Source organism: Sphaeramia orbicularis, chromosome 12 (assembly GCF_902148855.1).
Source record: "Sphaeramia orbicularis chromosome 12, fSphaOr1.1, whole genome shotgun sequence".
NCBI lineage: Eukaryota > Metazoa > Chordata > Actinopteri > Kurtiformes > Apogonidae > Sphaeramia > Sphaeramia orbicularis.
In genome coordinates, this window is record NC_043968.1 from 3,039,827 (window position 1) to 3,055,729 (window position 15,903).

Here is a 15,903-nt window from a genome sequence, read left to right on the forward strand (position 1 = left end):
TGACAATATACCGTGGTAAAATTGACGGTTAGTATTACCATTTAAATTCTAATTATCATGATAATCGTGTTTGATTACCGCACTTTTCCGGAGAAAACACCTATGTAAAGATTTGCTTTGATGTCAAATATTTGAGTATAGTTTTAATTTATTACAATTTTAATTTTCTATACCTAATATTTGGAACCAATATTCACTTTTAAAGTTTTTGAAAAGGTTCGTTAACCATCGTTGTGTTATTTATGCAATAAATTATATACATTTTTCAAATCTGATTTTATATATTTTTTTGTGTTTTCTGGCCTTCTATGTTTTTATAGTAGGTTAAAATGAAAAAAAATAATCAGCAGGTGATATAAATGAAGTGCTGAAAAAAAAGATACCAAACATGGGTATAGTAAACATTTCTGTATATAGTAAATAAAGGCAAAATCAAAAGGACTGAAAAACATCCAAAATAGACTCAAACCCCTAAGGGTTAATATTTGAATGTTTCCACAACAGAAGGTACATTGTGCCTATTATTTTATTTGTTTTTGTTTTTGTTTTTTTTTCCCAATATACAACTTGGTTAAATTACTTCAGTGTGTGTATTAGTACTTTTAGAACATTTTGAGCACAATTTTTGCAATACCATGATAATAATGATAATTGTGATAATTTTAGTCACAATAACCGTGATATGAAATTTTCATATCGTTACATCCCTAGACCAACCTATCCAATGGAGAATAATAAAGAATCCAAGGTGGTTGTGGTTACATGGACAATATGTCTCCAGTTACACATGAGGTGATCTGATCAGACGTGTTTGCATGTTCCAAAACACTGTTCAAAGCTCTTCCACTCGCGGTTTATTGTGTAATCTCCTGGAAAATACGTTTTTGTTTTTTGTTTTTTTTATGTTGCCTCCATGTTAGTTCATCCATGAGGCCGTAAAACTGAAACTGGGTCAGGTCTGGACAACTTCTACTGGTTTTAGACCTGTAACAGAGGGCCTTCTGACTTCTCCAGTGTTTTTTAATGTTGACTCATGGTTTGATGGAATCTGGCTTCATTCGCCGTTTGTTTGGAGCGTTCAATCCTCAGATCTTCTAGGGTCTCATAGCTTTGTTCCACATGTCACCTAATGTTGTAAGTACAGAGAAGAGATGAATGTGATCAGATTTAGCCTGATTGTAGTTATTATGAGCTAATGTTTTCCTGTTGACCTGATCTTCAGATGTTTCAGCGTCTTTTCTGAGGCCTTTACACGAGGCCTGTTTTTTTATTGGGCTATTACTCAGATTAACATTCCAGTGTCCGGGTGAGCTTTTTATGCACACTTTGCACTTCATGTTATGAAAAAAATCAATTTGTATATTTGAACACCCTTCTCCTAAGTGAGGAAAAAATGCACATTTACACATTGTAGTATTTAACATTTGACCTAGAACAAAAAAATAATATTGCATATTAACAGGGTATGATTTGTCAAAAAAAACTGGGGGGGTTGCTTTTCTTTTTTCAGAGTTGTGGGGCAGTTATATATGTGGGGGTGCAGTCCATAACTAATGTAACTAATGCTGGCCTGAAACGAATGTGAAACTTTACATGCTTTCAACGTCCAATTCCCTGGTTCTGTTCCTCTCTTGTTCAGCAGATCTTACACAAAATTTTCACAACTTCCAACCTGTATCCACTGGAGCCCCTCCACTGCTCTGTGGGCACCCCACAAATGCTGGGCCCCATGAATTTGTCACATTGTCCAGTGCATGGGGACGTTTGCGAATTGTGAGACTGCCGACCGTTACATTCAGGTGAACGTTCGTGCCACTAATGTAGGATATAGGTGGAAGAAAACTGACACAATCTGCCTGTTAATTACATTGGTTGGTTGACCCCCCCCCCCTCAAAGGATGAAATTTATTGAGTAGAAGTAGGGATGTAAACCCCTCCCCCCAACAAATCGCACCCTGCATATTAACATATGTCGGTGTTCATCATTGACATGCCAGGCTACAAAAAAGTAATCCCATTTTTATGTAGAACATTTTTTAAAAAAAAGGGTTTCTATAAAAAAATATGGTTTGATCAAATTACAAACATGGCATTTACCCTAAAGCAGGGGTGTCAAACTCATTTTAGTTCAGTTCCACATTCACCCCAATATGATCTGAAGTGGGCCAAACCAGTAAAATAATACCAGTGAAAAAAGTAAAATTATATTATGATAATGTTTGTTTCTACATCGTTCCCTTAAAAATCTGAATAATGGGAACAACTTGAAATGTCTTCAGAAAAACAAGTGCAATTTTAACAATATTCTGCCCCGGTTTATCAGTTTATCATTACACATGTGCATTACAACTTACATTACAATTACAAATACACAATATTGATAAAATTACATTTACTTTTCTCAAGACATTTCACATTGTTCATATTTCTTCGGGTAATTCACATTTTTTGTAAAAGGATAGTTTGTTAATGTCAACATTTTCATGTAATTTTACTTTTTTTACACTAAAACAAAGATAAAATCTGCAGTTGTCATTATTTATACTTTATTATGACAGTATTTTCTGGTCTGACCCAGTTGAGATGTAATTGGTTCATATGTGTATGTAAAATTATTTTTACACTATTGATTGTTTTTATCTTCAATGTAATTTTTGCATTTCACAAATTCATCCTACGGGCCAGATTGGACCCTTTGGTGGGCCGGATTTGGCCCCCGGGCCACATGTTTGACACCTGTGCCCTAAAGGGTTAAAAATGTGACATTTATTGAATATTTGGTGTTTCTGTTTATGACTGAAGTTGATGAAACATGAAAAAAAGTTAAAAAAAAAAAAAAAAAAAAAAAGAACTCTATTAAAAGTATTTTGACATTCCTACAGCACTGAGCAGATTACATGCTTTTTAAGGTTAGGAAGGGCCCCTCTGTGATACCAGAGGGTAAATAAAGTATTATTAGCGTCCATGGAAACACAGTGAATGTTTTGAGTCTTAAGTGAGCTGTCGGTGCGTTGTTGTTGATGTATCACCCTTCAGTGGATCATGCATCCGTTCTGTTTTCATTGGCTGCCCTTCCCGACTCGTTGCATAAATTCCAACCGTGTTGTTTAGGAAAACCGCCGTCCGCCAAATCGCTGTTGATGGTTCTTTAATTGTCTGGATGTCGATAAGAAAAGTTGTAGATTGCTTAACGCTCTTTGGCTCCGGCTGATGTGAAAGTGCATGAAAATGATGTTCTTGTAGGTTCTGATGATGATTGATCACACAGAGTCGGTCCATATGGCTTCGGGTGGGTCAGGCCGTATGGACGACCCCGCGCTGATTCAGAACGGTGACTCATCTGTCAGATGCTCGTTCAAAGCCTCCCCCTCCCCCCTCCCCCCAGACAACATGGGACTTGGAAACAACAACAACAAAAGGAAAACACAGCTCAGGGAACACACGAGACCCTATAGTCACAGGACACGGGACATCGTCTGTACGTCTGAGTTTATGAAAGATGCATCCACTCAGGGCGATAATGCACTTTTATTATCTTATTCTGCTCTGGTTTGACATATTTACTGCTATTAGTTATTCACAGAGAAACTTTCTCCAGGACTCAAACTGTTCCAAAAACAAACTGAAATAACACAAACAAAAGATAAACAACTATGGTAGAAAATCAGCTGGTTATTAGATGTAAAGAATAAAAAAAAAAAAAAAAAAGAGATTGAAAGGTAAATTACAAGCCTGGAGGGAAATGAAACGGAAGAAAAAGCTCATTAGTTTTAATGTTAAGTGACTTTTTAAAAAAGTCATGGAGATGTATTTGTTATATTCTATAGATTTCACCACAAACTTTATCTTTATATGATCTCAAATGGGTCGGACCAATAAAATAAAAACATGATAATGTCAATTCTAAACTTTTCTCTATGTTTTAGAGTGAAAAAAGTTAAATTATCTGATGAAAATGTTTACCCCTACAAAGTATTTTTTAAGAAAATCCAAATAACATGAACAATCTGAAATTTCTTAAGAAACGTAAGTGCAATTTTACCAATATTCTGCCTCAGTTTATCATATACACTCATACATTACAACTTATAGATCACAGTGGATCTACAAACACACAAAACATTTAGTAACAGGCACAATATTGGCAAAATTGCACTTATTTTTCGTCAGACGTTTCATGTTTTTCACATTTGTTCAGGTTATTCACATTTTTTGTTTTTAAGTGTAGAAATTTTCCATGTAAATTCACTTTTTTACACTAAAACAGGAAAATTTTAAAGTTGTCATTGTTTATAGGTTCTTATGATAGTATATTACTGGTCTGGTCTGATCCACTTTAGATCATATTGATCTGTATGTGGAACCTGAACTAAAATGAGTTCAACGTCCGTGATTGTTGATATTTTCAGTGTAATTTTTGTATTTCACAAATTCATCGCATGAGCTAGATTAGAGTCTTTGGGGGGTCAGTTTTAGCCCACGGGCCGTATGTTTGACAGCGCTGTAATAGAAGAACAAATGTAGGAAAAAAACGATAATTTTCCCAGATATCTGTATTGGTGTGGACTGAGCATGTGCAGTAAGTATCTGCGGTTTACAGGAATGTTCGCTGGCAGGATGGAACTGTGGCGACTGTGTTAAAAACCAGGAAAAACCCGTCTAAAACTACCAGCCCTGCACATTTTCCAGCTCTGTGTGAACGGTAACAGACAGATAAATCCTTTTTCATAAGTCATAATATCCAGGTCCTGCTTGTGTTTTATCAGCTGCACTGGTATCACTGTCGTCTTCCAACAAAAGCCCCAGAGCGGCTGATAGATAATACGGCTGTTGTACATCTAATATGGTCGTGGAATGTGCTAAGTGGCCGTGTAAATGACATATTGTGGCGGGGGGTTTGTGTCAGCTTGTCAGAGGAGACAGGCCTCGCTTTGTCCTCCTCGCCGCTCATCGCCAGTCGCCTCGGGCTGATGTCGAAGTCACGACACCTGCAGCTGGCGAGCAGACGCGCCGCTGTCGAGAGGAAGGCCGCGCTGGTGTGGGATCAGTAGACGTCGCTGAAAGTCAAATTTACAGAGTTCGGACTTGATGAGAATGGACACCAGTCTGTGTTCAGGGTTCCAGTGGGGTCTTAAAAAGTCTTAAAAGTCTTAAAATATTTAATACCTTAAAGCAGGGCTCTCAAACATGTGGCCCACCAAAGGTTCCAAACCAGCCGTGGGATGAATTTGCAAAGTGCACAAATTCCATAGTCAAGGCTGTGGAACTCATTTTAGTTCAGGTTCCACATACAGACCAATATGATCTACAGTAAAAATAATAGTATAATAACATACGAAAAATAATGACTCCATATTTTCTTCTCGGTTTGATGTGAAAAAAAAAAACAAAAACAAATACACTATGCCTGTAAAAAATGACAACTTCAAAGTTTTGTCTTTGTTTTAGTGCAAAAAATAACTGTAAATTATGAAAATATTTACATTTACAAACTATCCTGTTACAATAAAATACAAATAAAATGTAAATAAATAAAATGTAAATTTGTTGGCTGTATTGTGTTTAAATGTGTCTGTTAAATGTCCAAGTGGCAAAAAAAGTAACGTTTGTCAACTCAGTTCCACCCGTTCCAACCCGACGGTTATATGGAAAATAGGAACCAGTTATTGTTAACTTTGCAGCCCCCGATGACAAATGACTCAGAACGGTGGGAATCAAGGTGTTGAGTGAATAAATAAATTTTCCTAAATTCTAAGAGTCACAAAGTTAAGCCAGTATGGCCATGAAATAGGCATTAAATTCCATTCTAAGTAGTCTTAAAAAGGTTTTAAAAAGTCTGAAATTTAACTTATAGGAACCCTGATGTTCGTCTGTTATTTGAACGGTCCCTTGTGAACTTTCCTCCCTGGATCTGCTGTATTTTCTTGGTAACTTCATTGACACATTGAAACAGCACACTAGAACCAGGTTTTGTTGACTTTTGACAACACAATGTAAAACATACAGCTGTCAAATATCAAATCTCATATCTGATATGGAGGCAGATCATTCCATAGTTTAGGAGCTGCTGCAGCAAAGGCACGGTCACCCCTGAACTTATGCTGAGTTTTTGGTACACTCAGGAGCAGCTGATCAGCTGACCTGAGAGAGCCGGGGGGGGGGTATAAAGCTGCAGCAGCTCGTTCGTGTGATATTTCCCTTTATGCATTTAGCAGACACTTTTTTCTAAAGCGACTTACAGGGAAAAAACCAAAATAAAAGAATCAAATACAAGAAAAGATTAAAGACATAAAACAGCTGTACAATAAAAACAGTGTTGTGCAGAAGAATACAAAAGCAAAAGGATAGACTAAAATACAAGAATAGATTAAGAAGACATAAAAACAGCTGTATAATCAAAACAGTGAAATAAAAATACCAAGTAAAACAACAGAATAAACATAATAATACATTTAAAATGGAATGTTTGATAGTGCTAGGACAGGAGGTGCTCTCTGAAGAGCTGGGTCTTCAGGAGCTTCTTCAAGATATTCATGCACTTTTGTGATTTTCATATGTTTTGAAAATGTTTCTATCAGTAAAACATAATTTGTGTAAATATACACGCCACTTTTAATTGATGTGTTATACGTACGCATTATAAGTTTTCCACGTGTGTTCACGACGCGTCAAATGCCACACACTGAGGGTTAACGTTATGTGAACCAGAGAGCTTGGTGTAAATCGACAAGCGACCAAATGGCGTTGAATAACACAAATGCGTATGTATAGCACGCCAAATGCCATAAGAACTGACATGATGTACAACGCGATTTCATGAGATCAGTCTCAAATTTGGCATTCATTCATTCATACTTTTATTTGAATGAACTTTTCTACGACACATAACAGGTACAATCTCAACCAAAACAAGTGTTCAGAGAACGCAAACCTCCTCCAGGCACCCTGAATGGTGTGCATGTGTGGATCGACTATTTCTTTTTAAATTCAACAGTTTCCAGGTTGTTCCATACAGCAGAAAAAGTTGAAGGTTGGTACCAGTCATGTGTCTGTCAAATTAGATTCAATTCCAATCAATATTTGTTGAGTTATAATGAAAAATGTGTGGTAAATGGGATTTTCAATGTTAAATGTAAATGTCCACAGAGTCCACATTCCACAGTGGATGTGGACAATTTTGTGCCACATAAAAGATATTGTTCTAAACTACGGGTGGATCAAATTGGAGGCTAATTGGAGTCGTTTTGAATTTTTAATTAATTTTTGAAAATTGCTCAATGATGACAGATAGGAAAATTTGAGATTCTGTGACCTTGCTGTGACCTTGAACTCTGGCCTACTTGGCCCAAAATTGAATGGGTTCATCCCAGGGCCTAGGCCTATCTGTGGGGAAAATTTGGTAAAGATGGGTGGAATAGTTTTCCCATAAAGTTGCTAACGAACAAACAAACACACAAAGCAAAGTGATCACAATACCTACTGGCGGAGGTAAAAAGGAAGAACACAAGTATAAAAGTACATAAAGTCAAGGGGGAAAAATAGCAGTTTTGAGAAAGTCTGGAATTTTTATTTGGATAAAGAGCAAACATCCTGTAAAACGAAATGCATCTTGGGATATTTTCCAGCTAAGACCACACGAGTCACCGTCCCATCAGTCCTGGTTTATCGAACCAGACTCGAACAGAACAGGGTCAAAACACACTATTCGAAGTCTCTCTGACGGGACATTTCAGAGACAATTTGACAGATTAGTGTTGCTAAATGACCCACATTTTTGCTTTGAATTCATTGTTGCTTTAGTTGGACCATTAGGGATGATCCAAAACAAGGAGCTACTTCATATTGAAATAAATGTTGGAATGGCAGTCAATTAAAGTTCGCTCTCTGACGGGACATTACTGTGTTTTGACCCAACAACATTCGGGAATTCCATCCGATCTTGGTTTTGTGCGAGCTTTTAAATGGAAGAGTACTGGAACAGTGTTTTGGCTGGTCCTGGGAGGTCAAAGGTCACGGGGGATGACGGCGAGGGCTGAGAGGGCGGCGTGTTTTTCTTCTAGAGCCGGGGGAAGCCTGATCCTAATCTCAGGGGATAGAAATCCAATTTTCAGAGGAGACAGTTGAGAGTCTGGCTCTCCCTGTGTGAGAGAGATGACTGTCTCCCCGTAAAGCTTCAAACGCCGGGTCGGCCTCGGCACCGCCAGCGCAGATCTACATCGATAATGACATGAACCCCGCCGGCGCAGCGCCCCGACGGTTTCCCTTTACGGCCCAGGCCAAGACAAAAGGCTTTGTTCCCCGAGATAAACCAATCATGAGAAGACCGGGGCGGTGTTTATATCAGGATCCGTCTAATTCAGCGCCGTCACGCCAAAGCCAGGCCTTAACACGGCGCGATACGAGCCAGAACACAACACGGCACATGACCCGGCGTGTGAAGTGTGTCTGGGCATGTGATCCGTCGAGGGGCGGGCTGTGGCGGCGGTCTCCTCCAGGGTGACTTGACGAAGGCAGGGGCTAGAGTTGCAGTCGGGGCTGGAGTTACGGCGGCGGCGGCGGCGAGGACAGTAAAGCCAGACCGTGATGTCAGCGGCAGAGAGGAAGAGACTCAGGCGGGTCATTTGGTGAACGCTGTGAACGGAGGAGAGAGGCAGTGAAATAAAATATCGACAGAGAATCATCACTCAGTCACTTTACTTTATTCAGTCATGAACACTTTAAAGCACCAGAAGTTCAATATGGGATCATTAATTCAGAATCAGCTTTATTCACCAAGTACGTGAACACAGATTCACACAGTTTCCTCTGGGATTAATAGAGTAATCTGAATCTTAAAAACAAGGAATTGTTTACCGGTATAGACAGAACATATTTTCATAGAAAGAAAGAAACTATTTAAACAGGACACTAATATATTGAAGGAAATAAATCCACCAAAAAAGTAAAACAAAAGTCACACAATGTACAACTATTTCGTTGCCACTTTAACAATACTTTGTCCAAAAAGGAGTTGGAAGAAGCTGAGTTTACAGGATGGGGAAGCAAAATGTACAATATTTTGAGGCAGGGATTGAAAGACAGTGTATGACCAATTAGTTTATTGAAAGTCATGAGAATTTATTTGCCACAAGAAAATGTCCATAATAGAAAATGTTTTTATTCTATGTGTCCTCCTTCTTTCTCAATAACTGCCTTCACACGCTTCCTGAAACTTGCGCCAGTGTTCCTCAAATATTCAGGTGACAACTTCTCCCATTCTTCTTTAATAGTATCTTCCAGACTTTCTGGTAATAGTTTTGCTCATAGTCATTCTCTTCTTTCCATTATAAACAGTCTTTATGGACACTCCGACTATTTTTGAAATCTCCTTTGGTGTGACGAGTGCATTCAGCAAATCACACACTCTTTGACGTTTGCTTTCCTGATTACTCATATGGGCAAAAGTTTCTGAAAAGGTATGGATAATAGTGTTAGGTATGATTATGACATCAGTATATGTTTGGTTTCAAAACAATTGACGTAGTGCCTGCTGAGAAAAAACAACTAAATGTTCATTGTAAATTTTGCTTCCCCACCCTGTATATTGTCAAACCCCAGTTTTACATGACTTGACTAATCAGCTAATGTCTACAGTCCATAACGAAGAATAGATCGGCTTTTAATTTACAAAAAAAAAAAACAAATGGTTACATACCATCACTAACTATTACTGTTGTACTCCCGTTCATTGTTACTATACACTGATGTCGTTGGTGAGGTTAGGTTTGTTGTTACCAAACTTATATAAGGTCTGCTTTGATGAAGGTTGGACTGTTGAGAGGGATTTACATAGTGGTTTAGTTGTTTGTTTTTGAAGAGACCACATGTTCATGGTCATTTATCTGTACCAAAGCGTATACTGATATTTATAAGATGACAACTTTAACTCAGAAGTATTTCCGTAAAGAAAAATCTTATAATTGTGGGTCGCCTCCTCAGCAGAAGTCACAGAAGCCGCCATTGTCTTCGACAGTAAGTTAACAGTAAACCAGGTCTGGAAAGTCTGGAAAAGTCCGGAATTTTGAAACACTGTTTTCCAGACCTTGAAAAGTCTGGAATTTTGTGTGAAAGTCTTAATAAAGTATGGAATAAGTAATAAATAATACAATTTTTAAAAAGTAATAAAAAAAAAGAAATGTAAGGAAAATAAAATAAAAAAGAAACTACATATAAAGTTCTACATTCATCATATTGAACATTCCAGTTTATTTCCACACTGTACAGTTTGATTATCCAGGTCTGTTTATGTAACTCTAATTTATTATGTATAATGTGTTTGCTCTTGTGTTCTATTTTTCTGTTTCTGTTTTTTTTTTTTCACTCTCATGCTTCTGCTGCACCATAATTTCCCTCGATTAGATTAGATGAACTTTTATCGATCACTGGTCACACAGCAACAGGAGAAAGAGCAAGAAAGAAATGTGCATCAGAAGGTAGTGAAGAAAAACAAACGCAAAGAATGTATAATAGTAATGAGTACTAAAACTCTCCAGGCTATAGACATATTTATTACATAAGTAGAATTGCAGTATGTCAGACAGTAATGTAGAATATAATATACTGTGACTGTACATAAAGACACATTATTAACTCATTTAGTTATAAGGCTTTTTTTTGTGCGTCCCTTCAGTATGAGCTTCTCTTCTGGACTTCATCCATGCTTGGGTCAGGAAAAGGCTGTGGTTTGGTCTGAATATGAATAAAAACTGAGTCCGTTTTTAATCACATCCTTACAGACGGTCTCTGTATTAAATCAAACCCTGGGTCTTTTCCTTAATCCCCTCCTAAAACTAAAACTGAACCATAAAACCTTCAATAATGACCAGTCTGAGACATGGTGGTTGTTGTTGCCTCCACGGACGCTTACTATGACGCAGACGACGCCAGCTTGTACGTTAGTTCCATGTTCAGTTGGTAGAAGTTAGTAGAAGTTAGATCCAAATGTGTTGAAGACTGCAGTTCACATGATATTTGTTTCTTTGTGCCATCCACCATAAACACACCATCGTTAGACCAGGTGTGTCACACAAGGCAGTAGGTTTGATTTTGACACTGGTGTGGACACAGTAGTGCTCCTAGGCAGCACTCCCGAAAGTTGATGTTTTTTTGCATTTGCAATCATAATTTCATGTCATGTAGAGCTGATCAAATGAGCAAACAATCATAGAAAAAAAATTCAATAACTGACAAGTTTATAATGCATATCTGAATACCTAAAGACAATACAAGAATTTAATGCATTTTGCAAAGTTATTCTCATGACTAACAAATCCGATATTATTGAACCTCACCTGTGAATTTACAGCCTCTCCTCCTCTACCTCCTCCTTCTCCTCCTCCCTCCTCCCTACTGTTTGTCACCTGACAAAAATATGTTGATGCATGACATATGAACAGATTAGGGATACAATGATCATACAGTTTGATGGCACAGTTACTGCCTGAGCAAAAAAGGCTTTTTCTTTTAATTATTACAGGTAATTTGTTCCCAAAAATATGAATAAAATCACATCTAGAATCACAGTTACAGTCTGAGGTTTTATTGTATTTTCCCCACAAGTTTTCTTTGTGTTTTTTAAACAGTTGCTCTCTCCCATAGAAATACATGAAAATAATAAGTAAAGTAACTTTTAAAAGTGTTTGTTTGGTATTAAATAGTGTCTTTTATTCAGTATCTGTGTTGAGCCTCTACAGTTCTGTACTGAACTAACTTACACTGTGACTCCTACAGAAGTGTCTTCTGTCCAGTTTTTGTTTCTTTGACATCCTTTACAGCCTAATCACTGAGCACATATGCACGGGCGCGCGCACACGCAAACACACACATGTCCAAATGTACATGTAAATGACACCACTGATATTCAAATCCGTCTCGCTGATGTGACCCAGACAGAACAAATACAAACATACTGAAAACTTAACATTAGCGCTCCAACTAGCAGGTTCCTTTTACAAGTAGATGGAGTGACAGCAGGGACGGCCAATCACATGTACATTAGCAAAACCAAAGAGCCAATCAGAGAGCAACATTTACATTAGAGGCGGGACTTCTAGCAGAGACTGACTGTTAACCCTTTGTGTGCCATAATCATTGACTAAACACTACAGACAGCGGTTGGATTTATAGTGAGTATACAGTAGTGGATGGATATTGGTAGGGACGTGTCTGTAGAGTCCCTATGCAATTCTACGCCCCTGGTTTGTAGATGTCATTGGACTGGTTTGTTGTTTGTATGTGTAGATATATTTATAATGTTATTATTTCTATATAATATGGTTGTTTTTACGTTCAGTTATTGATATCTTTTCTGCAAAAGTCACTTTTTCTTCAGTTTTCTCTGTTTCTGATATAATAACCCTCAACTTTAATCTGAGTTTTAATGAACATCTACATGATCAGTGAATTAAACATTAAAAAATCCAAAATAAAGGATATACAGTGAAAAATGGCAAAATACAGAGAATAATATTATAATAAATGGTGATAAATTGCTTAATAAAGGTTGAATATAGAGAAAAATTCACTTGGAAGTTGCTATAAAATAGTTCCAGGTCTTTAAGGGTTAATTAAACTACTTTGTCTGTAATGAACTTTGAGGGTTTTTTTTTTTACTAATTCTCAAGAAACTTATTTTTTGGACTTTTTTTTTTTTTCATTTTACCACAGCAAAAGGAATTTTCATTTAAAATTTTGACGTTTCAATGAGAATTCTAATTAAAAATGTGTGACTTTTGTTCTAAAATGTGGCTCAGTCTTTATGTCTTTATCTCTGGATTGAAAATACATGATATGCAGTGAAAAATTGCAAAATACAGAGAATAATATTATAATAAATGGCTTAATAAAGTTTAATATAGAGGAAAATTCACTTGGGAACTGATATAAAAGTACCAGTGGGTCTTAGTGGGTTAAAGACGACGCCATCAGGCCTTTTGGACGTTGGAGCCGAGTCGTCGCCGACGGTGGAAACACTGACACGACTTCACTTTTATCAGGAATTCAGCGCCGTGGCCTGAATCCATCACAGACGTCTGAGTGAAAGGACAGGAGTGTGTGTAGACAAACTGTGGACACGTCCCCACACAGATGCACATACATGCACGGACACACACACACATATATACCCGACATGTGCGGTCACGTCAGGAGAACTGGCAACAGGAAATGACACCACAACTCTCAGAACATGTATTGTATGAGGACGATAAGACCTGACAAAAAGACAAAACCAGCTGAGACAGAAGTGCAGACGTGGAGCTGAAGTGGTCGCTCACAGCTGGAGACGCTCTGGTACGCACCGGGTCCCCTGCAAAACTAATTAGTTTGGTTAGCTTCTGCACAATAAGACCTGCGCCGAAAAAAAAAAAAAACAAAAGGGAAAAAGTTTGGAGTCTTTGCTTTTGACAATGAGGAAACACAGGAAATGAGGTTTTATAGGTGAGTGGAACAGCTGCAGAAACCACTGCACATGCTCAGATCAGACTGGAGACATGAGGGGGACGCTGAAGACGGTCATATCAGATTTACATGATGATGATGAGAACTGTGAAGAAACAATTAGCCTGCTTAGTCCCACTGATGTTTATTAACCCGTAAAAGACCCAGTGTTACTTTTATGACAGTTCCCAAATGAGTTTACCTCCATATTTAACCTTTAAGTAGCTCATCACCTTTTATTCTCATATTATCCTCTGTATTTTCTGTTTTTTTGTGTGAAAATCTGTCTTTAATTCACTGGTCATGTAGATTTTTATTAAAGCTCTGATTAAATACTGGAATTTTATTGCTGACTAATCTTGCATATATTGCTGTACGTTACACATCTGTTGTGGAAACACTGGTATGACTGCCTCTTGAAAGTATAGAGGTTTTTTTTATTGTGTTTTTTTTTTTTATTGTGCTTGTATTTATCTGTTTGCTTTTTAATGTGGACCATGAGTCTGTAATAAAGCTTATCTATCTAAAGTTGAGGGTTATTATATCAAAACATAGAAAAATGAAGAAAAAGTGACTTTTTCAGGAAAATGACATTTCTTTTCGCTGTGGTAAAATGAAAAAAATGTCCAAAATATAACGAGTTTCTTGAGAAAGTTTAGTGAAGACTACCTAAGTAGTTTAATTAACCCTTAAACTTCCAAATGAATTTTCCTCTATATTTAAAGGTGTGGCAGACTTTCCTGACCAGTTTTTCATCAGATCTGTCAAACCTCCGTCATATCCTCAGTATCATGAATCTGTCAGTCAGTCTGTCATTACTCAGCTGAATCTCTTGCATTACGGTGAACAGTTTCACAGTGCCATCCACCAGAAACAAACCATGTGTTTACAAACAGAGCCGGGAGGGAACTCGGGCATCTTCGGAATTTTGTCGCGTCGTGCATAGTGGGAAACAGAGGTTGGTGTAGCCGCCTGCAGCAGCAGCTGCTTAAGACACGAGGCAGAAACGGCAGGAGCTCCCTTCCCTCTGTGTATATTCCTTCAGCTGTTTGAGCGTTTCAGCCGTTTCCGTGTCGTGTTTGTTTCATCTGTATATTATCATATGGTTGCACTGCTGCTCAAGGTCACCAATGTCTATATTTCAACAATCTTCTCTGAAAATACTGGTCAGACTCATTTAATATTTATATGTATCTTCAATGGGACAATGTCTACAAAGTGTGTTCACAGTTTTGAGAAATTTTAAATTTTTGATGAATTTTTGAAATATTAAAAATGTTCCTTTCCTTCTAATGGTCCATATTTTGATGGTTTATAACATGTAAATGGTTCCAGATATCAGTCTAGTTTCTATTGGTCACTGATAGAAGTCATATATGGACTTTGATTGGATGAGTTGAGTTCTCCTCCAGTGAAAGTCCCGCCCACTTCTGTAGTTAGAATTAATCTGCATCCAGACCACAGGACTCTGAACATAGGGTCGCGGAAAAAATGATTAGTCCACCCCTTGTTTTCCTCAGTTTCTCATTCATTTTAGTTTAGTTTATTTCAGACACAAACATAATACAAAACATAGGGGAAAAAAATTAAATAAAACAAGAATAAAAAAATGAAGAAGCCAGCACTTATCCAGTCCATCCCCTGGTTCCAGTCCTCAGACTGTTTGTGCTTAATCACATGTTATACAACATAAGATTATGATTACCCATAAACCCACCCCTACAAACCTGTACACCATTTTAATGCCTGCTCCAACTAAAGGTACATTTGTTTGGACAAATATAACGATACCAACAAAAATATCTCGTAGTAGTTTAATTTCAGAGCTGATGTCTATCCATTTAACATGTTTTCTTGATAATAACCAAAATCACTTCATTTCTTCCATCAATATCTATGGCATTGCACTAGGGTTGAGCCAAAAAATCGATCCATATAAAAATCACAATTCTCATTTACTACAATTCAGAATCAATTTTAAAATGTCCCAAAATCAATTTAAAAAAAAACAAATCCACCAGCTGTCTGCACGCCATTAGCTCGATTAGTGGCTAGTGCGGTTAGGGTTAGCGATTAGCGGGATTAGCGGTTAGGTTTAGGGTTAGTAATTAGCGGCTAGCACGATTAGCGGTTAGGGTTAATGATTAGTGGCCAGAGCATTGACATGCCATCAAATAGCATTAAATAGCACGCGAAAGGATGAAAATGCGTACATAATAGCACACCAAATGCAATAAACTGGCGTCACATACAACACGATTTGGTGAGCTCAGTCTGTCAGCTACATCACCTTAAGGACACAGTGCAGTCAGCCACCAGCAGCAAACCAACACACACTGCTGTGCCTCACCAAACTCCTGCCAAGCACGGATAAATGTTTAAAACTGAATACATGTGAAAAAGACATTTGAATGTCTGCATTTGTCA

General features: G+C 37.6%; 1 protein-coding gene across 3 annotated transcripts in view; it reads left to right on the forward strand.

Annotated features, from left to right (window-relative positions):
• LOC115430329 (ephrin-A5b-like) overlaps positions 1-15,903 on the forward strand; it is a 320,517-nt gene that overhangs the window by 298,185 nt on the left and 6,429 nt on the right. The gene's annotated exons all lie outside the window — the stretch shown is intronic.